Source organism: Leucoraja erinacea, chromosome 27 (genome assembly GCF_028641065.1).
Source record: "Leucoraja erinacea ecotype New England chromosome 27, Leri_hhj_1, whole genome shotgun sequence".
In the NCBI taxonomy this organism is placed as follows: Eukaryota; Metazoa; Chordata; class Chondrichthyes; order Rajiformes; family Rajidae; genus Leucoraja; species Leucoraja erinaceus.
Window position 1 is genome coordinate 11364316 of NC_073403.1, and position 24565 is coordinate 11388880.

The 24565-nt window shown below is 41.8% G+C and overlaps 1 protein-coding gene across 1 annotated transcript in view; it reads left to right on the forward strand.

Moving 5' to 3' along the window:
• The window catches only part of LOC129710026 (vesicle-fusing ATPase-like), a 186838-nt gene that overhangs the window by 127030 nt on the left and 35243 nt on the right, over positions 1-24565 (forward strand). The gene's annotated exons all lie outside the window — the stretch shown is intronic.

The window sequence follows — 24565 nt, forward strand, 5'->3', positions numbered from 1 at the left end:
GAACATGTATCCTGACATTGAAAATGTTAGTTATTAATTACTCGGGCTTCACCGATGGTCTGCTCTGTATTATAAAGAAGCAAGAAATGCCCTTGAAACAACTTATATCAATAATTTGATGCCAAAATGTCGTGGCTGTTGTGGCCCTTCCTGGGTGCTACTGTGATTGACCTATAACTTCACTCAATCCAGGCCAGGCTGTTGTAAAACTTGATGTGAATCCCTGTCGGGCAAACTGAACTTTCCAGTTCTTGGAAGTTTTAACTGCTTCTGAACATAGTAAAGCACGTCCTCTGTATTCACGTAGAACTCTCAAAGCAAAAGGAATTATTTCAGTTCTTTGCTTGTTCAACCAGAAAATATTTGCTCATTTTCAAAGGCAAGTTACCAATACAGGTGCACAACCTTTTATCCGAAGATCCAAATAACGAAAACCTCCGAATAGCGACATTTTTTCAGTCCTTGAAGAACGGTCCTTGAAAACGTTCACCGAGGGCGGCCCGCAGAGGTGACAGCGGAACCTCCGGTCGGTCCTCGAAGAAAGGGGAACTAAAGCCCCATTCATAAAAGAGAAGGTGAGGGTATATTGTGCGGGAGGGTTAATAATTGACAATCTGCTGCTGCCTGCCCGCTGAGGTTAAAAAGTTCCCACGGTAGACTCACGATACACAGTGTATCGTGAGCCTTGCGTGGGAACTTTTTTAACTCAGCGGGCAGCAGCAAATTGTCGCTCCCTTCAGTTTCACCCCACCTACACCCCTCGGCTTCCCGGCCATGTGTGTGACCCCTTCCCTCCCCTCTCCAGCTCCCCGCGCATTGCACCGGCGCGGGGGCTTTGCACTGTCTTCACGTCGGAGCTAGTGCCAGTCACCGGAGACGTCAGGACCAACGGGACACCGATCCCCAGGCCCACTGCAAGCACGGAGATCCCAGAGACCCACAGCCAGCAGCAGCCCAGCCCCGTTCCAATTCCAGAGGAACACGCTCTCCGCTGTCCCCGTAGGGACAGAAGCCGATGGCTCGGGCTGTGACGTCTCCGGCCACCCCCCTGTACAGGAGCTGAGACTGGGAACTGTGGGGTTGTTTGCAGTTGCAGAGGGAGGGGGCAAGGGCGGTACAGTTCCCAGTCTCAGCTCCATTCCAGGGAGGTGACCGGAGACGTCAGGCCCAACGGGACACCGACTGCAAGCACGGAGATCCCATAGACTCACAGCCAGCAGCAACTCTAGCCCAGCCCCGCTCCAACTCCAGAGGAACCCGGGTTGCGGATGAGGGGCCGCAGCTCGGGCTGTGGGCGAACTGCCACTTGTCGCTGTAGCAGCACATCGGGGAGCGGGTTCCTGTTGGTCCTGACGTCTCCGGCCATCCCCCTGGACAGGAGCTGAGAGACGTCAGGACCACCAGAAGCCGCTCCCCGATGCGCCGCTACAGCGACAAGTGGCAGTTCGCCCACAGCCCGAGCTGCGCCCCCTCATCGGGACACCGACCCCCAGGCCCACTGCAAGCACGGAGATCCCAGAGACTAACAGCCAGCAACAACTCTAGCCCAGCCCCGCTCCAACTCCAGAGGAACCCGGGTTGCGGATGAGGGGGCGCAGCTCGGGCTGTGGGCGAACTGCAACTTGTCGCCGTAGCGGCCCATCGGGGAGCGGATTCCTCTGGAGTTGGAGGGACAGGAAGACACAGCGGCTTTTGAGAATGGTGGGCAATCACTTCCAAAGTTCTGCCCACACACTCAGTACACCTCTCCTACACTTGTCTCCCGCACTAAGATCATCTCGCAGAGAAGGATCCCAGCCTAACCCTCCCTATTCTCTCCTATTCTGCAAGAAAAACCTACATTGAAGACTCAAACTCGCGATCGAGTAACTGCCGGGATCGAGGCGCAAACTCACGACCTTACGGATACGAGCCGAGCACTCTACCACTGAGCCAGCCGTTAAAATCTACGCTAAAAATCTTCCATTCCGAAAACCGAAAAATTCTGAATTACGAAAAGTGTCTGGTCCCAAAGCTTTCGGATAAAAGGTTGTGCACCTGTATTGCAGCAGGTTCTCAAAACTAACTTCATTGTGGCAGTTGCCTTGCAGACTGCCTTTTCTGTCTCTTACTCCTCTCATGGTCATAGATGCAATTCTTCAGCCCACTGACTTTGTGTAGACCATCAACCACCCTTTTACGTTAATCCTGTATCAATCCCATTCTCCCTACATTCCATCATCTCCCTCACATACTGTCATTCATCTACATACCAGGAGCAGTTTGCAATGCCCAATTAACTTACCAATCCGCACTTCGGATGTGGGAAGGAATTGGACTACCTGGAGGAAACCCGCATGGTCACTGGGACAACGGCATACTCCACAGGGAACACCCAAGGTCAGGATTGATTTTTAATTTTAGTTTGATTTAATATTATTATTATTGTCATGTGTACCAAGGTACAGTGAAAAGCTTTTGTTTTGCGCTATCCTGTCAGCAGAAAGACGACACATGATTACAATCGAGCCATTTACAGTGTACAGATACATAATAAGGGAATAACATTTAGTGCAAGGTAAAGCCAGCAAAGTCCAATCAAGGATAGTCCGAGGGTCACCAGAGGTAGATAGTAGTACAGCACTGATTGTGGTAGGATGAGGGAGAGAGAGAAGAGGGGATATCAGTTGCCTGATAACAGCTGGGTAGAAACTGTCCCTCAATCTGGAAGTGTGCATTTTCACACTTCTATACCTTTTGCCTGATGAGAGAGAGGAGAAAAGGGAACGGCAGGGTGTGAACTAGATTTTGCTGCTGGCCTTGCCGAGGTAGCGTGAGGTATAAATGGAGACAATGGGAAAGATATCATTTGGGTCATGGTCTGGGCTGCATTCACACTTCGCTGCAATTTCTTGCGGTCTTGGGTGGCATTGTTTTCCCAATCTAAGGCAGTGGTTCTCATAGCTGCACCTCTCTGCCTCCTTCAACCTTCGGCAGAGCCAAAAGCCCCCTTCAGCAATTCACGATGAGGACACAAGCAGGAAGCTTTTTCATGTAATTCCCATTCCTCATTCTCCCACCTCGGGATGTTTTGTTTAATTTAAAAATCACAGTTGGATCTGCCAACACAACTTGAAGTGAGACAAGATGGTTGCATCCAGAAACTCCTCAAAGTGTTTTAAATACATTTCTATAATGCTTGAAATTTGGGAAAATCAGTATTATCTGTTCTGTAAAATTAGAAACTTCCTTTTGGATGCTGCACTGCTAATCTGAAGAAGGGTCTCGACCCGAAACATCTCGCATTCCTTCTCTCCAGAGATGCTGCCTGCCCTGCTGAGTAACTCCAGCATTTTGTGTCTACAAGCAATATTGAGACCAGCTTGCAGTGGTGAAGTAATGAGAAATATTCCTTTTGGGAAAAACATGGTGACAGAATTTTTCACTGTGTTCTGAGCAAGGCTGACCAAGTGCAAAATCCCAGCTTCTGTAGACTTGTTCTTTACAACAAGGCGGAGACACGACACATCATCTCGAACACTTCATTATAATACTGAGGGAACATTGGCCCATCAAGTCATTTGGCTTGGATATTAAATCAAGGCTCCGTTCTGTCACTTTGGGAATACAAACGATTATGTGGTATTATTGAAAGACCAAAAGGTGTTTCCTGGTGCTTGGTAAACAGTTGTTTTCTTATCAATACCACCAAATGATAATTAGTCCAGTTAGGCCTTTCTCCACTCAAATTGGCAACTTGAGTTTGTCCAATAAACAAAAGTGACGATAAAATAATTGGATGCGACAATCGCTTTATAATCGGCATATTGTTTTGTGCTTAATTACATTTTGCAATTATCTTTTGAAGGGGGCATATGAATGTAACTTCAATTCCACGTTCCCATCCCAACTCATGAAACTTTGATTCCTTGTTCTTCAAGGATCTTTCTACTTCTTTCTTAAACGTTTTCAGGGACTTATGACGCTCAGAAATTGGTGGAAAAAAACGCCTTCTCTTTATCTTAAATTTGATGATCCCTTTTTCCAGAAACATCAACACGACATTCACCCTATCAGGATCCCTCTGGATATTTTGTTTTAAGCAGGTCATCTTCTATACTACAGTGGATATCAGCCCAGCCTGTCCATCCTTTCTTCGTAACTGATTCCAATGCGTTAACATAATTTCTTTAAAAAAATCAGATGCTTTAACATCCTTACTTTTCAAAACAAAGATCTGGAGTACTATCTACAGATATTCCAGATCTGGTCTCACTTTTGCCTATATATCTCAAGTGTGACCTTCCTACTTTTCAATTCCATTCCAGCAATGTGTGACTGCTGTACATGTATATTTGACTTTTGCACGTAATGCATAGGACTGAAACCTCCTAAGACTTTAAGACATTGGAGTAGAATTAGGCCATTTGGCCCATTGAGTCTGCTCTGCCGTTCGAAAATGGCTGATCTACTTTTCCCTCTCAACCCCATCCCATTTTTAAATTATCTATCTATATATAGTACTAAAACTCTCATCTTGACCACTTCCTGTCTGCTTTGTAATTAAATTTGTGCAAAAACGACCCCCCCATAAAGCTATGATTTTTTTGCCACCTTATTCACCATTCTCCTCTGCCACAGGTCAAATAAGTTCTGTTCCAATCAGTGAAATAGCACAAAAGTTATGAAGGTTTTTAAGGTTCACCCCCCACAGCCTCCCATCCTCCCTCACAGCCCTCCCCCCCCCCCCCCCCCCCCCCCCCCCCCCCCCCCCCCCCCTCAGAGTGGTGGAACGTTGCTTTGGGGGAACTGGTTGCGTTGGGGGGAACAGTTGAGTGGTGGAAGATTGCGTTAGGGAATGGGTTACGTTGGGAGGGCCAGGCTTTCTGTGTGACTGGGACCAAACGTGTCCCACTTAGTCTAGTCAATCCCTAATCTTGCCAAGTAGACAGCAAAAATATATTTTCATTTAACTGTAGAGTCCAGAACCATGGGACCAGGTCGCAAGATAAATGGTTGGCCCAATACTTTTGAAATGAGAAGAATTTTCATTAGACCGTTGTAAATCTTTGAAATTCTCAGCCTCAAGGCCATGGATGTTCAGTGCAATGAGCTTATTTCATCATCTAGTTAGTTCATGTCAGAAATAAAAAACAAAACACAACTAAGGTGGCATTTGTGAAGCGAGCCAAAGATATGAAAAATGAAAATCGAAAATGAAAAATGAAAAATGAAAATGAAAATGGTGGCACAGATTGTGCAGCTTCTGCTTCACCACAGCAGATACCCAGGTTTAGTTGTGACCGTGGGTGCCATCTGTTGGTGTTTGCACGTTTTCTCTGTGACTGCATGGCTTTACACTTGGTTCTTCAGTTTCCTCCCATATCCCTACAACAAGCCATCCAGTCCAGCCTCACTGCCACCCTTCACCAAAAGCCTAACTGCTGTGGGCCAACTGAAAAATAACGCATAGGGACTGGACAGTATTCCTATTGAAGGTCTAACACATGGCAGAGAGGTGCTTCATTCACAACTACACTTTATCGCCCACATCTGAGAAAGGGAGGATATGCCTGGGAATCTCGTATCATTTTAAGGGTCAAATCCAATTGCTGTAACTATGGAGTGGTCTTCCCCGCATGGATTAATTCCAGTAGTCTTCACAGGCAAAGTCATTGCCAAAATAATCTTCTATCATCTCTTCAGAACAGCCGGAGAATTACTCCAAAAATTACATTGTGGATTTAATGCATCCAGCCCTTTCCTGAAAGGCAACTCTTAATAGAATACAGATAAATGTATCAACTGTAATGGGTAGCCTCTCATAGTCTCTCAAATCCCACAAATCTGAATTGGCTGGGTTGATGGAGATCCTCTTCAAAGTGGGCTGCCTGTGGAAATTCTGCGTATGCATAATGTTCGGTTCTGTTTAACGTAGCAAATGGAAGTGATCTCTGTCAGCATGCATGAAGATCCAGACAACATTTAGGTCTAGGCTGATAAAGGACGAGTAGTATTTGCACCACAAAATGCCAGACTGTGACAATCTCCAGAAATAGAGACCATTTCATGCACCCTTGACATTCAGTGGTATTGCTATGGCCAAGTTCTCACCATCAATACCACTGACCAGTGACTCATCTGGACGAACCATATAAACACCATAGCTCTGAAACTGAGTCAGAGCTGAATACCCTGTTCTGAATGACTCCCTTCCGACACACTAAGGACTTTTCCACCATCCACAAAGCATGAGTGTGATGGATTACTCCACTTGTCTGGATGAGTGCAACATTTGACATCCTTCAAGAAGTTTGATTCTATCCAAAGCAGTCTGCTTGTTGGGCATCCTATTAACCATGCTGAACATTCATCTCAATGCACAATGGCTACATTATGTACCATTTGCAAAATGTGCTGCATTTATTTAACCAGACTACTTGAACAACACCTCCATAAACCACAATCTCGACAACCAAGGGTAAGGGCTGCATCTGCTTGGGACATCACCGCTCCTCTTCAAGTTATGCACTATCCTGATTTGGAAAGATTGTGGAACTTCATGCCCAACAGCACTGTGGTACCATGAAAGATTAGGGCAGCTCAAGGAGACAGCTCATCTGCATTTCATGGACAGAAACGCTGGCCTTTACAATGATGCCCAAATCACCAAAATGTTTTTAAGGAAACGTGATCATCCTACTGCATGGACTTCAAAGCACTGGAGAAGTCTGATCAATGCAGCTTTTGCAAAACTCTCCAAATTCTCTGCATGATATGTGAAGCCCAATATCTGTTTAGTCTCCTGGGTCAGTATCCCCAGCATTTATATCCTGCTAAACTCAGTTGATTGTGGTGGGAGGAGGGTCTCCTGAATTTGATACTAATTTACTAAGCTCTATTATGGTAAAAGATTGCCAGGTAGGCAGATGTCTCACAAGGAATTTTTGAAAGCCTCCTGGAAGTATGACATCTTCACCAATATGTGGGAGTTTCGAACCATGATTGATTGTAATGGAGAAGGAGCATTCTTTAGACATACAGTGCCAACCATCGATCACCCCTTACATTAACACTATCCTACACTGAAGGGCCAATTTACCGACTACAATTAACCTATAAACCTGTACGTCTTTTCGGAGTGTGGGATGAAACTGGAGCACCCAAAGTAAATCCATGCAGTCACTGGGAGAACATACCAACTCCTTACAGACAGCACTAGTGGTCAGGATCGAAGCAGCGTCTTTGGCGCTGTAAGGCAATAACTCTACCCCTGCCGCCCAAATTCAGTACGACATTGAGAAGTAATAGGAATCCAAAGAAACCCAGTTAATAAATGGCAGAAGGAGTGCAGCATCTGTTAAACTGCCCATCTGGCACCCTCTTGCCCTGCATGTATTTGATGTATTGGGGTCCTACATTTGGCCTCTGGCTATATCAGAACCCATAGAACTGAAGTTGAAGCAAATCATCCTTAAACCCCCGAGAGACTCCTTTAGTAAGTTGATCAGAAGTGACCTGCTAGCTACTGACAATAAATCATTTTATCTATCTCCATGTTTTATTTTGTTTTGTCTCCATTTAGATTCTGCTGGACGTCAAGTATTTCCAGCTTGTTTTACATTTTAGCATCTTTGGTACTTTGCTTTAGTAATTTGACCAATTTTTTAAAACTTCCATTTACCCAAATTTACTCCATTTGCTCTCCTGCCATTATCCAACAGATGTCTCATCAATCTCTTAAAATTTCAGTTAACCTAATAGCTGTCTTGTGGAGAGAGAATTCTGATGTGAGGTTTTGGTGGGTGTTAATTTGTTGAGGTTCAGGCATGTGCTGGTCTTTTTAGTGTAACCTCTAACAGGTGACTAATGAATTATTCAAGCTGTTTAGTTCTTTGAAGAGTCGTGGGTTGAACTAATAAGCCACAACTTGCATAGGTCATTTAATTATACCACCTCTCAGATGTGGAATGTGGTAGGAAGCATTAAAATTACTGTAAGATTAGCACAATTTATCTTTCACTGTTTCTACTTTTATTCAGTTTCTGAAAGTATTTATGCACTTGAACCGTTCTGGTTTCCTGTTTAGGAAGTGTGACCAACCTGTGCTATTAACTGTCCTCTTCCTGACTGGAAGTGACCTTGTAGGTGCTGACCTCTAACAGTACAATAAAACTCACAAGTGCATAGTCAATTATTATTATTTTTTAAATTAATGCATATGGCCCCTTTTCTTAGAAGTGGCTACGTCATATTTGTTCCTTGAAGCTTTGATTCCATTACACAGAGTACATCCATGAAAGGGCACCCATTCCTTGATCTTCCCATAGGATATGGACACCCCAATTAGAGCTGTATTAGTTTTCCTTAGCTGTTCCATTATTAAATGCGTTGCCAAATGTGGCTTGTCTAAGAGAACACAAAGGATTTGTATAGGTGAGAAAAAAAACTTTTTTTTGTTGTTGGTTGCCTGCGGTAATGTTGTTTGGGTAGTTTAGTTAATCCCTTGCTTGTTGTTGGTGTCTAGGGAGGTATAACATATTGTTGAGGTAACTTTAGAATCTATTTTGTCTCTAAAATAAATAATTATAAGGTTTACATCTATTGGGACCTCTGGATTTCCAAACCCTTTTAACTAAGCAGTGATTTTTCCATAATGTACATAAAGTAGCAGCTATCTGTTACAAATATGAGTAACAGTATGAAAATGACGAGAGAAGATGTTCCAGCATGGTTAACTAAGGGATATGTTTTTGCCAGGCTGATCCATCACCATCATGTCTTCTCTTATCCTCCTGAGAGGTCGGTCACAATCTCTGTTTAACACCATGTAATGTTAGATTGTGTTTTAGCCATGTCTTCACTTAATGAATTGAAAATCAACCTTCTCTACCAAGCGAAAGACCTACTAATAGTCTGTACATTTTATCTAACTAGTGTGCTGTAATATGTCACCAATGAGGAAGTATTTGCAAGAGTTTTTCTAAAATTGCTAATGAAGTGCCAGGAACTTTGCTGTGATGCATTTCTGCAAATTGTAGGAACCTGATGACATGACTTTTTAGTTTTAGTTTAAGTTTAGTTTATTAGTGTCACGTGTACAGAAGTACAGTGAAAAGCTTTTGTTTGCGTGCTAGTGTAATTTTACTCCTGCCATAGGAAAGAAGGTATAGGGGCCTGAAAACTGTAATGTTCATGAGAAACTTTTTCCCTACAACACCAGAGTATTCTGCTTTAGTCATATGACTTTAAAACGCTCTTGACTTGAAAAGGCTATACATGAATACAATCAAGGCAAAGGATAAAGGGCGCAACATTTAGTGCAACCATTGTCCAATGGTCAGAATATTTCTACTTCAACAAGTGTTCCCATCTTTAGAATTTAGAGATACAGCATGGAAACAAAGCCCTTCGGCCCACCGACCAGCGACCACCATGCCAACCAGTGATCACCACATGCACTAGCACTGTCCTGTACACTAGGGACAATTTACAATTTTATCAAAGCCAATTAACCTACAAACCTGAAGTCATTGCAGTGTGGGAAGAGAAAACCCACACGGTGACAGGGAGAACATACAATCTCCATATAGACAGCACGCGTAATCAGGATCCAGCCCAAGTGTCTGCCGCTGTAAGGCAGCAGCTCTACCACTGCACCACTGTGCCATCCCACCTTATAATGTTTCCTCCATTCAAATTGGATAGTTTCAACCTCTTATTATATATAAAATTTGTGATTGTCATGCTCGAAGAATATTTTATTCACTGGGAGAAAAGTCAATAACAAGTGTTGGAATATGCTATGAAAAGGATGATGAATTAATTTTAAAAAGGAATGCATAGAAATATATTTAGATGAAGATCAGATGAGTAGAACTAATTAGACTTCTCTTTCACAATGCTGGAGCTGTGGTGAAAAATGCCTGCATGGCACTCTGATGCCATGTGTATAAAGACCAGTGAGTTATTAATGTACAGCCTTAAACACAGAATATTGAGAGTTGGCATAGTTTTCAATCTTTAGGACATTGGTATGAGCTTCTGATTGCACTATTTATACTTTAAATTGTTGAAAATATTTGGCAAATTGAGGCCAAACGTGTAATAAGTCCGACTAAGTCTTGTAATCAGGAGCAAAAAACAAAGTGCTGGATGAACTCAGTGGGTCAGGTAAATTCTGTGGATGAAATGGACAGGCAATGTTTCGGGTCAGGGCCCTTCCTCTAACGGATAGTCGTTGAGAGAAGAAAGCTGGAAAAGAGAGATGGGAACCGGACCAAGGTGCCTGGCAGGTCCATTCAGGTTCAAATCAGCCATATTACTGAAAGCTACATTCTGATTGAAACACCTGATTCATCTTGGGGACCACCACAGAGTTGAAACAGCTTTCCCACGAGAACCAAAGGATAACTTTTGAAGGAAAAAGAGCCATAAATGGTAGCCTTGCACATGCCTTGGAGTGGCTGGTTAATGAGAAGTTCTTACAGAAAACCCATAATTAACTCAACTGCCTCTTTCTTGGTAAATAATGTTGTGTGTACCTGACGGTGTAGCAACCTTGGAGATAAAATACAGATACAGTTCAATGTAGAAGTATGTGAAGACCTTGCAACTAAAACAGTATTAAATGCATTTTAATTTTGACTAATGTCACTGATGACTGGTCATAATTTCTTCATTGTTTGCAGGGCATTTGAGTAAAATTTGTTTGTTATGTTTGATATCTTATAACAGTTCAGACAAGCTAAAAACATTTTAGCTTTCAAGCACTTCAGAATGTCCTGATAATCAGACACGGAAATCGCTATCAAAACATGGAGGGGACAGGGGGGGACACAATTTCTTGGTGGCCACACGCGCATGCGCTTTACATGCACACTCGCACGCACTCACACTCACACACACGAGGCTTCGGCGGGTTCAGCCGTGGGCCCTATGGACGGTAATTAGAAGACGTGTGTCCCCTGGCTCCCCCGGGATTTCCGCCCCTTCCTGAGATTATGTCCAGTTTCTTTAGGGATGAAAATCCAAGTGGAAAGGTAATATTTCCTCTCAAAAACAGCATCTTGTAGAAAATAACCCCTGCTGCTGATCAGGGATTTTTCTTAGGGATAGATTGTATTTTAAATTTAAAGGAAACATTTTGTGAACTTCTCTATTAACAAATTTATTAAAGAATATAAAATTATTCTTCTCCGATTCGTGCTTGATTTTGTTTTAGAGATTCACACTTGACAAGTTCGAGTAATCCTCCAGGGTGATGAGATGGTTAATTATTTGGATTTACAAATGCTACCTTTGGTCATGCAGAAGCATGATTCATTGTAGCAATATATAGATTAATGTAGGGGCTTTACTTTTTGTTTTAATCTATCTTCAAATATAAATCTTAATCACAAATTATAGCATTATGTCATGATGGAAGCGAAATGTGAGGTGTGGTTGAATAAACCAGCTGCACATGTTGTGGCAGCTCTCTTTGCATTGTTCTGTAGCAAAGTAGGGAACATCGGCACATCTTACAAATTGGGGAATGAGTGTATAGGGAGTATAGTGAGGGGCTGAGCATCCATCCTTGTGGATTGCTGCTGTTGAGAATTATCGCGCTGGATGATTTGTCACACATCCTTGCTGATTGTGGTCAGGGAGTCAAGGACCCAGTGGCAGAGAGGTTTGCTGACTCCTTGGTCCAGATGTTCGGAGATGAGATTGGTTGGGATTATGGTGTTGGAGGTACAATTGTAGTCAATAAATAGGAGTCGGGCATAGGTGCTGTCTAAATGCTCTAGAAATGAGTGTAGGGCCAGCGAGATGGGGTCTGCCTTGGACTTGTTGTAATAGTTGGCAAACAGCAGTGAATCAAGGCTGTCCGCGAGGCTGGAGTTAAATCAAATTAAATCAAAGTTAATAAACACATTTTCACATTTGTTATACCATGCAAAATTGATATATTCTTGGAGGGCATTGAAATGACAAATATGTCATCGTAGAGTGAGAGGGAAGGCTGGAGTGACTGGTGTGAGTTGCTGTTAAAAATGGATTGAAAAATATACAGCACTTTATTTGAATTTTAAAAGGCAGAATGTTTTAACTAGATGAAAAGAGGCACTTATTCCTAGTGTCCAAGACAAACACCTTGGTAGAAAATCAAAGCACTTGTAGTAATGTGATTACACAGGGGATGCTTTCACGAAGCCACCAAGGGGAAATCTGCACATTATAAAAGTCAAAGTGAGTGATGGGACATTCAGCTCGCACAACATTTACAGAATAGTAATAATGCTAGACAACCATATCTTCAAGCCAAAACTCCAGCTAAATGGTCGTTTGTTATGTTTGATATGATCATTGAAACAGTAGCCGATTGTTTTTTATGTGGACAAGAATAAGATTTCCAAGCATGTTCAGCCAAGCACTAGAAAGAAGGGTAAGGTGACCCCGAAAATATATTCGGGTGAAGTACTGAAGGGTGGTTGAAATGTTTAGAGTTCACAGCAGTCAACAAATCAAACTACAGATGTTTGCAGGTACACAAAAATGCTGGAGAAACTCAGCGGGTGCAGCAGCATCTATGGAGCGAAGGAAATAGGTAACGTTTCGGGCCGAAACCCTTCTTCAGACTGATAGGGGGTAGCGGGGAGAAGGAAGGAAAAAGGAGGAGGTGGAGCCCATGGGCTGGGGGATGGGAGTAGACACGATCGCCCAACCTCCACTTAGTCTCACCGATGTAGATCAGCTGACATCTTGGGCGATTGTTTCGCCGAACACCTCCGCTCGGTCCGCAAGAACCTACCTGACCTCCCGGTGGTTCAGCACTTCAACTCCCCCTCCCATTCCCAATCCGACTTCTCTGTCCTGGGTCTCCTCCATTGCCAGAGTGAGCAACACCAGAAATTGGAGGAACAGCACCTCATATTCCGCTTGGGGAGCCTGCATCCGGCGGGCATGAACATTGAATTCTCCCAATTTTGTTAGCCCTCGCTGTCTCCTCCTGTTCCTTAGCCCTCGAGCTGTCTCCTCCCAGCCCTCGGGCTCTTCCTCCTTTTTCCTTCCTTCTGCACCCGCTGAGTTTCTCCAGCATTTTTGTGTACCTTCGATTTTCCAGCATCTGCAGTTCCTTCTTGTACAGATGTTTGCAGCTGTGATTCTAATTGGCCCATATTGATGGACAATAGATGGAGAGGCGAAGAAGTGTCTGAAGAAGGGTTCCAACCTGAAACGTCGCCCCTTATCTCCAGAGATGTTGTCTGACCGATTGAGTTACTCCAGCATTTTGTGTCTATCTTCTGTATAAACTGGCACCTGCAGTTCCTTCCTACATATTGATGAGCAAAGACTGGCTCAAAACTGAAGCTAAAATGGTAACAGACGTTAAATACAGGTGTTTCAAATGTATGCTTAGTCATACATTGGGAAAGTATGTACAAGTGTTCAAAGATATCTACATATGTATTTATCATACTCAAATCTGTTTCAAGCCAGGTGCAAAACCAGAATACTACAAGCGTTAACCTGTTTGAAATGCATTGGAAAAACAATGGAAGAATTAGATAAATTAGAATGAAATGGAATGCTAGTGAAGACAAGCCAGAGTAATCCAGCAACACCAATTGTAAACAAGTCTAAACAAAAACTACAGATGTTGAAAATCTGAAACAAAAACATAAAATACTTGAGACGCTCTGCCATATCTGTGGAAAGAAAAATATTTGTTGATGTTTCAGGTCCAAAACCCTGCATCAGAACGGTCTACTCTCCCACTATTGGAAACATCCTCTTCACATCTACTCTACCTAGGCTTTCAGATAATCTATCAGGGTTCAAGGTGAAATGGGTCAAGGGGAAACGTATATTGGTTCCTGCGTAACAAAGCAGCACATTAGAAGAACCTGCAGAAGAATTTGGATTTGAGTATAGGAGGTTCTACTGCAGTTGTACAGGGCCTTGGTGAGACCACACCTGGAGTACAGAGAAGGTTCACCAGACTGAGTCCTGATGGGATGGCAGGACTTTCATTTGAAGAAAGACTGGATAGACTCGGCTTGTACTCGCTAGAATTTAGAAGATTGAGTGGGGATCTTATAGAAACTTGCAAAATTCTTAAGGGGTTGGACAGGCTAGATGCCGGAAGATTGTTCCCGATGTTAGGGAAATCCAGAACAAGGGTTTACAGTTTAAGGATAAGGGGAAAATCTTTTAGGACAGAGATGAGAAAAACATTTTTCACACAGAGAATGGTGAATCTGTGGAATTCTCTGCCACAAAAGGTAGTTGAGGCCAGTTCATTGGCTATATTTAAGAGGGAGTTAGATGTGTCCCTTGTGGCTAAAGGGATCGGGGGTATGGAGAGAAGGCAGGTACAGGATACTGAGTTGGATGATCAGCCATGATCATATTGAATGGTGGTGCAGGCTCGAAGGGGCGAATGGCCTACTCCTGCACCTCTTTTCTACGTTTCTAAGAACTGGTCTCTGATAAGTCCTCAAGTTTGTCTTTTTTCTATTTATTTTTTTATGAAATAAAATTGAATTAACTGTGCATCTTATTTCACCCAGGTAGTCTAGCATCAACTTATATGGCTTGACAGTTATCAAAATAGCACTGAAGATAAGGGTGTTATATTTCAATTTGACAAGAGATTAGTTTAGCAAGACATTTGCTTATGAAAGGGTAATGTCACATTCCTCAACTGGTTACATTCTCTCAGTGAGGGGAGAAGTTCAGGTGAACCTTAAGGGGAAGCGGAATAAGGCAGTCGATATAAAATGAAATTATATCTCTGGTTTCGGAGGGAAATAATTTAAATTATAAAAGTTCATCAATTGACACAGCCAAGCAAATCATGCAGTAAGAAATTGGTGAAATAAAGCAATATGCATACGGGTGACATGGAGCAGAAAGCGACAACTGGAAGAAAAGAGAGAAACTTTCTTGTGTGTACATAAACCATTTAAATTCCAGCTAAAAGGAATAAAATAAAGTATCAATGTTATGCATTGGATCCAGAATTTGATCTAGTTGAGATGGAAGAAATGACACAAGATTCTGTTGAATTAGGAAGTGTCACTTTCGTCGTCGTGGCTATCCCTCGAGATCGGGGATGATGGTCTACGTTCTGTTGTGTTTATGGACTCTCAGGTGGCTTAAGAGTCCAATCCTGTCTTTGAAAATTCTTCAACATTCAGGACAGGTAATTCCAGATGGCAGATCAGGCTTTGGTTGTTGTTGCCTCTCTTTCCGTTTTCTTCTCTTTTCTTCTAATTCTGCGCACCTCTTGGCTTTGAAGGTCACTGTTCCTTCTTGCATGATGGTTCGCCAGAGTTTCCTGTCCTTGGCATTGGTTTCCCAATTGCCGATGTCGATTTCACATTTCTTCATGTTGGCTTTTAAGTCGTCTTTGAATCTTTTCTTTTGTCTGACTCTTTTACATTTGCCTTCTTTAAGCTGGGAGTAGAAGGTTTGCTTTGGTAGACGCTTCCATCCGAACAACATAACCAACCCATCTTAGTTGGTTCTTGATGACAAAGGCTTCGATGCTAGATGTTTTCGCTTCATTCAGCGCGCTGTTGTTGGTTCTTCTGTCTTCCCAAGTGATATTTAAGCTGCTTCGAAGACATCGTTGATGGAACTTTTCAAGTGTTTTCAGATGGCGTCGGTATGTTGTCCAGGTTTCTGATGCATTCAGGAGCGTTGGAATCACCACTGCCTTGTACACTAACATTTTGCTCTGTTCGGATGTCACGATTTTGAAAGACTCAACGATCAGCTCAACTCAAACTTGTGAATTAGCTGAAGTTTACTAATGTGCCTATATGACTCATTCCTTTCAGAAAAGGGCAAGCAGTGCATGCAAACATGGCAAATGTGAAATCATGAGCACATTCATTCGCAGAGAATTGAATAAACAAATTATACATGTTCTAGCAGCTCTTCATGTTTCATTATGTGCTCTCTATACACACACACACACACACACACACACGCACACGCACACGCACACGCACACACACACACACACACACACACACACACACACATATATATAAAATGGTGGATATGGGTCTCGATCCAAAAAGTCACCCATTCCTTGTCTCCAGAGATGCTGCCTGTCCCGCTGAGTTACTCCAGCATTTTGTGTCTACCTTCGATTTAAACCAGCATCTGCATTTCTTTCCTATATATATCTTAAATATTCAGCTTCTCCTCCTGTTACAACATACACATTAAAAATTGTATCAACTTTCCAATGCCTTCAGGGGCATGTTTTGTGACATATAAGATTGATTTGGGTGATCTATATTTCTTTTGTGTCTGGAAAATTATACTGGTGACGAATGTGTCCTCACTTTTCAGGATGAAAGCATTGTTTTGGGTCTTTTTGTCCAGGACCTTTAAGAGCATAAGGCCTACAGACACAGCTGGCAGGCTGCTTGTACCCTTACCATCAGCTAATATGTTTTACTATCCAGTTGAGAGCATGTGAAGTCCAATGCATAGTCTCCTGAAACCTTATCCAGCTAGATGTCAATTAGAGGTTTTGAAATGTGCTGTCACATTCTGAGTACTGCTCTTGTTAAAGCTGGGTTACATTCTCTCTCATTGGAAACAATGGGATCACAATGTGGAGGGATTCTACAGATTATCTTCTCGGGAGGAATTTAGCACACTTTAAAAATGCTCCTCCATTTTTGATGGTTAGGCATGGATGAAAATCACAATGAACAAATGGATAACTTTTGGAATTTTAGATAAATGACAGCTCCAACAGGGAAACGAAGGCAGTTTAAACTAAGATGCAAGTTTCCTGGGCTATTAGCAAAATCTGAAGGATCTTTGCATGTGAGACCCTAGCTTTCATAATCAACAGCCATTTTATTCCTATAAACATAATATGCAGACATTTAGCCCTCTGAACATGTTGTAGATGTCATTGCTATTAGTTTATAAGGATTCATTACAGGTCAACCTGAATTAAAAATTGCAGGATGGTTACAGCAAATATATTCATGCATATATTAATAAAATGGCTTTTGAGTATTGAAGCTAGAGACTCGGGAGTCATTGACTCTGTACTTACTCATTTCAGCTTCTCCTACTCCCCACCTCCTCAGCCCTGCAAATTCTTAATTCTCAGATATTTATTCCACTCCCTTTTGGATGATGTGTTTATATCCACCTTCAATGTCAACTCATTCTGGACCTTAACCATTGGCTGGATCTTGGGGAGGATGAAATATCCTTGTGTTACTTTTGGTTCTTTGGCAAATCATCTTCATTTGATGTCAACTAGTTCTTCCCCTTCTGTCCATTGATGCAGTTTCTTTCCGACTAATCTAAACCATTCATGATTTTAGATAATTTTCATAAATAAAATCATTCCTCCATTTCCATTTGGAAATCTCTTCAGCCCCCTCTGCGAAACGTTCACATTTCTTTTAAAGTCTGGCACTCAAAGCTGGCCCCACTAATCCATTTGTGGTTGAACCAATGTTTTAAGGTTCACAGCCATTTCATTGTCCTATCAAGTCCAGGATCCTGTACCACATTCTCAACCTGCCCAGTCATTTGAAAGAGACTATGCATATGCCCGCAAATCTTCCTGTTCATGTACCCCATTCAAAATTGCTCCCCCTTACCTATATAGCTTCTTGTCGTGCTTCCAAAGGAAATGAAACATTCTACATTTCTCATTATTAAATTTCATCTGCCAACTATCGGACTTAAGCATTAGGCCTCTTTTTTTTCTTGCTACGTTATGAATAAATTAAAAAAACGCTGCTGACTGTTTCCATGTGGAAAATAATGTCCGTACAAATATGGGCAGATTACTGAAAGTACATGTCTTTAATGTGATAGAAGGGTTAGGATAAGATTGACAAGAAATTGAATCGACTCCTATTTATTGACTCTTCATTAATTTGGCCTGTATGAATGATACTGTTAGTATGAATAATTCTGGTCGAGTCCCACGGATTAAAGAGCAGTTAAATTATAATTTTCAATTGAGAGCAGGTGAATGACAGCAGGACTCATGGACTTGCTTTGTGCGAATATGTATTTTAATTTGTTATCATCGTATAGCTGACATAATGTACTTTAAAGACCTAGGGAAAGCACTGCCGTTAAATTCACACTTTTCATGGTCATTTCACATCATTGCTAAAAGTAAACTGGAAGTTCCTGGAGTGAGTCATCTTTGGGACTGCAGCCTGATCTCTGTTGTTGGGTTGCATGGGATAATATCAGATAACAGGTTGCGTGGGATAAGATAATTCCTTGTGAAACAATCCTTGGGAGGATAGCAAAGAAAATCGAGCCATGTTGAGCTGAGATATCATTGGAAGAAGGGTTTCGGCCCAAAGCGTTGCCTATTTCCTTCGCTCCATAGATGCTGCTGCACCCGCTGAGTTTCTCCAGCTTTTTTGTGTACACCCTATCATTGGGCACTCTTGGAACATCTTGATCATAAAATGCAGGACTTGGATGTTTGTTTGATAATTAAATAACTTGCCTTGATCCCTAGATGGGATCCCTCCATTACAGCACCACCATTCCCTCCTCATACCCACCCCATTGGAAAACCGTCCTGTGTTGTCCCTAGTGAGTAGGATAGTGCTAGTGTACAGGGTGATCGCTAGTCGCCACAGACTCGGTGGGCCTATGTCAAAGATTTGTATTTGTTCCTATCCCTGTTTTCACCCCCTCCTTCAGGTAATGCTAGTACATTTTATCTTTCCCTTTATTTTCCTCAATCTATTCCTACAACTGCGCAAGGCTCCTTCGGGCTGCTGAATTCTTGAGCACAGCCACCATAGATTAAAAGCAGCATGTTTTCAGTGAATGTCCAATGATCAAAATGGCCGTCATCACTGTGCTTTGGGACTGTGTCTCACTGGATGTTAGTTAGAATTTATAAACTAGTTAGAATCTATAAACTTCTAAATATAGAAGATACATTCAATTATTTACTTTGAAAAAATATTCACAAAAACATTGAAATTTGCCCCAAGAGCACAGCTTATTCACAAGGTTATTGACAAAATGCAAATTAATGTGAACCTGGACAGTTAACATAGGCAGGATTTTGTTTTAGGTATTGTACTCAAATCACTTGCACTACATCTAAATTGGCAGAGTTTAATGCTGAGGTACATCAATGTCAGTGTAAGATGAGCCTTTGTTTGTGGAGAAATTGAGGATCCATCCAGTCCGTTCCCTTTCTTGAGCTGCGTTATGGCAGAGTTGGATTACACGCATTGCACTTAGTCTGGATGCTGTTGGCTAAATAATGGAAAGCTCATTTTATCTTCTAATTGCCTTTTTCTCCATTTGGAAATTCATCCACCCAAAACTTCGGGTGTCCTTCAAACCTGACCAGGACACTTAAACCCTGCGTGGCATTCGATGAAACATCCCAAGGGTAAAACATTTTATTATCGTAACAGATTTTTAATACTGGGCAGAAAGTTTCAACTGAGTAGAAAGGAAATATTCAATGTAACCAGCTGTATTTCAGCTGACTAAACTCTGTCTTTCCTCGTGTTACTCAGAAGACATACCCGGGGCCATTTCAGAGTCTGAGATGTTAGATTGCATTAACTGACAGGTGGTCTGTGATGTTACAACCTCTCTTCATTTTGTGTGTGTGTGCTGAAGTCAGGAGTGTTGGTGAAGACAGGCAGGGGCAGACCTTCAGACAAATGACGCAAAAACAACATCAAAGGAATGTAAAAGAATAAGCAAGGCAGTGTGACCTATAGCATGACCCTATGAGGGTGGGGGGAAGCAGTTTAGTTTGCATTTTTTTAATGGACAAGAAAACTGACATTTCCTGAGAAACGGGGAAAGCTGTTGGAAGCTACATATTAGATATTGAAATGCTAATGCTTAGGAGTGCATTATTCAAATCGGCACCAGCCTTGCCCCAGGCTTTGGCAATTGGCTTAACTTTGGTGGTGCTAGTTATTTCTCCTCCAATTTCCTCTCCTGCAATGATCCTGCTGGGGACGCCATGACCAATGGCAATACTCTTACTAAGCAGCCATTCTTCATGTGAGCCCCTCTGGATTTGGGGAAAGGGTATTACAATCTGATGTTGGCATGGCTCAGAGAGAACAAGCTTGTGTTGGAAATACTCAGCAAGTCATGCAAAAACAAGATTTTTTTTTAAATCAGTGTCTTTGTGGAATAGACTAAAAGACGGGTTTCCTTATTCCACGTTAATTCCAGCTCTCCTGAATTTTTATGTGCTGTGTATGCTTTTGGTGGGGACCTTTTGTGCGAAAGAGCAGCAGAAGTTTTCTAAAAAGATCAAAGCATCTTTATCTGACTGTCATCTGGCTGTTAAAGAGATCATGGAATGGCATCATGGGTTAGCACAGTGCTTTTTTTTTAGCACCATGGCACATCCAGCAGAGCTGCTGCCTCACAGCTCCAAATACCCAGACGTTGTACTGAGATTTACTGATTGTGTGCAGTTTGCACATTCTCCCTGTTTCCTCCTTTATGTAGGGATGTGCTGATTGGTGCGGGAATTGCCACTGTAACCATTCCTAATGTCTAAGTGAGCAATAAATTCTGTGGAAATTTGAAGGGAATTTGTTGAGAATGAAATGAGTTTAGTGCAATATTAATGTAAATATGTGTTTTGATCATCAATGCAAACTTGGAGGGTCAAAGGGTCTGTTTCCGTGGTGTATGATCCTATGAAACTTAAAAAAAAAAGAAAAAAGATTTTCATTAGTTACATAAAATTCTGCACCTTTGTGTCCTCTCCAAGTGCATATTTCAGGGGGAAAAGTTCTGATATGCATATAAACAGTCGTGATATTATGTGGTTATGGAGATCAGGTAATTCGGTACTATCTTGGTTCTCTGTCCATTCGCAATATCCTGAATCTTGCTTTAGGACCTTGTGGATTCCTGAGTGATTATCAAGCTACTTGAGTGGTCGAATTCTGCGTTGACCTTGGAAATTGTTCGAAACCATTACCGCCAAAATCTCAATATCTCTCATAAATAAATATTCTATAGTTATTGGGTATTTTACTTTTGTAATTTATTTTTTCTTTACAAACAGTGTAAACTGCAACAGTCGTTTGATATTAACCAAAGGCAGAATTACCTGCATACCTGTTGATGCCATTTGTATTCTCCAGGCAACTTGCAGACGCATGCTAACACGTGCACGTGCGTTCAAAGAATTACAAGGTCCGCATGCATTCTGCACTGTCCCATTCGGTAACTTTTTTTTCCTCTTTACTTCCTACCCACCCCTCCATGGCCCCCATCAACTTTAAACTAGCTGTAACTTTTCAATTAATTGCAAAGTGCTCATATCTGGAATTGAAGCATAGGCCAACAGGCTGCCAGTAACTGTTGTCTGGAAGTTATTTGAGGATCTCCCCAATGGCTAATTTCTTACCAACCATGGACACCAACTGCATTGCTGACTCACTTGAATAACTCTTTACCTCTATGGGGAAACCCTGTGCTTTGATTCAGTCCCTGCACTGGATTAGAAGATACCTGTACTAAAAAATATCCGTTCCGGTGTTGCCACTGGCTAATTTACGGGCTTTGCATAAAGATGGCCATGGTTTTTAAACCTCAGCCAAGATAGCATGGATGGGAGCACAGCAAAGAGGGTAGATTGCACGACACAGGAAGGCAAAGCATTTTAGCAGCCTGTGTTCAACAGTTAATACGCACACAAATGCAAAGCAATTATGGACCTAATTCCCTGTATTTGATGTTGCTCTATTGAAGTACATTTAAACACTTTATAATTGTATGCTTGCAACGTATTTCTGCTATCCTGCGGAATCTTCCCCTAAATTATGGTGGGTGTTTGGATGGGCGGGACATGGTGATTTGTTGGAATCTGCATGTTTCGTTTTAAAGAAGCAACTCTAATAAAAGGGAGTGTTGTTGTTATCCTGGTGAATTGGGGAGTAGGAGGAAAGTGAAAGAAATGTGCTACAGTCCCTATCAGTTAGCTTCTCTGAGCCATCAGGGTATTTAACACACCACAGGTAGCGAGAATTGAGAAACACTGCTAATCCTGTAATTGAAGTTGAGACCACAGTAAAAGAATCTCAAACTGTTTGCATTGGGGGTGGGGAGAAACAGATACAGTACTGCGCTTTTTGCAGTTTATTCTCTGGACTAACATACTTGAGTCAAGGCCCAAGTTGAATTTGAATAGACGGACAATGTCGATTAAATAGGGTGGATTTAGCAAATGTGGAGTGAATATGAATTACCCTCTCCTATTTGCATCCGCTCCATAAAATAGAGAGTTTACTACAGGATAACAGAGCCTTAACGCTCTTTTGCAATTTGCTCAATGTAGGTTTTAAAGTCCAATGTCAGTGGATATGTCTTTTGCTTTTTGTTTCTTCCATTTTAATTGTAGCAGCCCAGAAATCAGAATACAGACTTTCCAGATTGACTTGTCTCCTGCCTGTGTTGCAATCCACAATCCTTTCCTAAAAGCTGTTACCGGCGTAATTGTTATTTTGTGCATATGAACATAAAATGCATCGTCCAATATGATTTGCATTCTCTATTTGTGAAAGTTTTTCTTGGTGTTTTTTTAATATATCTGGCCTGAGCTGGAGTGTCCTCAATAGATATGTTAATGGTGCTGTGGTAAAGCAGAACTTGGCATCTGCATTTAGTATCTCCTTTGGTGGAAGGATCCCAGTTAAAGGCCAGCATCACTAACATCCTTGGTGATCAAATCTTTTGAGGTTGGTTGTGACGCATATCATATCCTGTTTTTGTAAGGGCTTGGACCCACCACAATTCACCTATTGATCAATAGGGATGCAATCTCACTGGCTCTCCATTCTACACTGGACTGCTTGGACAATAAGAACATGTATGTCAGGCCGTTGTTCATCGTCTGTAGCCTGTTGTCCAACACCACCCTTCCCTCAAAGCTTATCAAACTGTATATAACCACAAAAAGCTGGAGTAACTCAGCGGGTCAGAAAGCATATCTGGAGAAAAGCAATAGGTGACATTTCGGTTTGAGGTCCTTCCTTAGACAAGAGAACTGTGGTCTCTGTTTATCCATTTGTAATTGGATCCTTGGCTGTCTCATTGGCAGACCACAATCAGTACGAATTGGCAAAGACCCTTCCTTTTCAATAACCATCAGCACAAGAGCACCTCAAAGCTGTGAGTTCAGTCTCCTGCTCCAGTGCGCTATACGCACAACTGTGTAGCCGGACATAGCTCCAGCACCATTTTCAAATTAACTGGCAATATCACTGTTATCAGATAAATAATGGGTAGTGAGTAGTTAGTTTTCAAGAGGGAGATTGAAAATCTGTTTGAATGGTGCCAGAATAATAATCTTTCTCTCAACGTTAGCAAAAGCAAGGAACTGGGGATCCACGAATCTAGCTTCATCGATGGGACAGTGGTGGAGAGAGTCAACAGCTTCAAGTTCATGGGAAAATATATCTCTGAAGATATGTCCTAGCCCCAGTACATTGATGCAATCTCAAGGAACGCTCATCAATGCCTCTACTTCCTTAGAAGATTGAGGTGATTCAGTATATCGATGAATACGCTTTGAAATTGAAATTCTACACGTGTACAGTAGTAATCACACTGACTGGTTGCAACACAGCCTGTTTCAGAAACTCTGAAAATATCTCTGCTTATTACATTTTCAGGCCTGTTAAGCTGCAAGTCAGAATTTCATTGTTCCTTTGCCTGCACATTTGGCAATTAACAGGTTTATTATTATCAAAGCCGATTTGTGCTCTATCTCTGTATTTAAAAAAAAGTAACTTGCATTATTTCAGGAAATGTCCGAATGACCGAAATAAGTCTAATTACTTGGCACATTTCTTATGTTGAAAAGTATTGAATCATCAGTCCTCCTTTTCTAATTTGATGACCTTTCAAGTTTATTATCGTGTACTTCTCTTTTGATTATTCATCTGATAACAGCTTTAGAGCCATTTTGGATTTTAGTATTTTTTAAAACGTTGACCACTTTGCAAGAACAGTTACAATTTGCACAAAGCAGGATAAATAGTATATTTTTCATGTAAGGTGATTATAGTTCAGAATGATACATAAAATTCTTCCAGATGTTTTAAATTCACCTCTGATGAGAGATTATTTAATTATTTAATTGATATCTTCCACTTCTAGTAGTGCAATACTATGCTGTAATGAGAACATTGATTATGTATTCAAGTCTCTAGAATGTGAATTTGTATCGCTCTTGCTTGAACATGTGAATGCTGATCCATGTATTTTGACTATGTGCACTATGTAATGGATACCGATGTCTGTATAGGTAAGTGTGTGCATATAAATGACACTGGATCTATTGAGAATATTGTCACCAATTAGCCCACATCCAACCCCATTGACTCTGTGGCTGAGAAAGCGCACCAAGCCTCTACTTCCTCAGATGGTAAAGGAACGTTTCTACAATGACTTACCAATTTCTACAGATGCACCGCAGAAAGCATCTTCTTGGTTTACCAACTGCTCAGTTTGCCAACTGCAGCTAAGTCCGTCATGCAAAGAGGCCACCCAGCGTTGTTTGCAA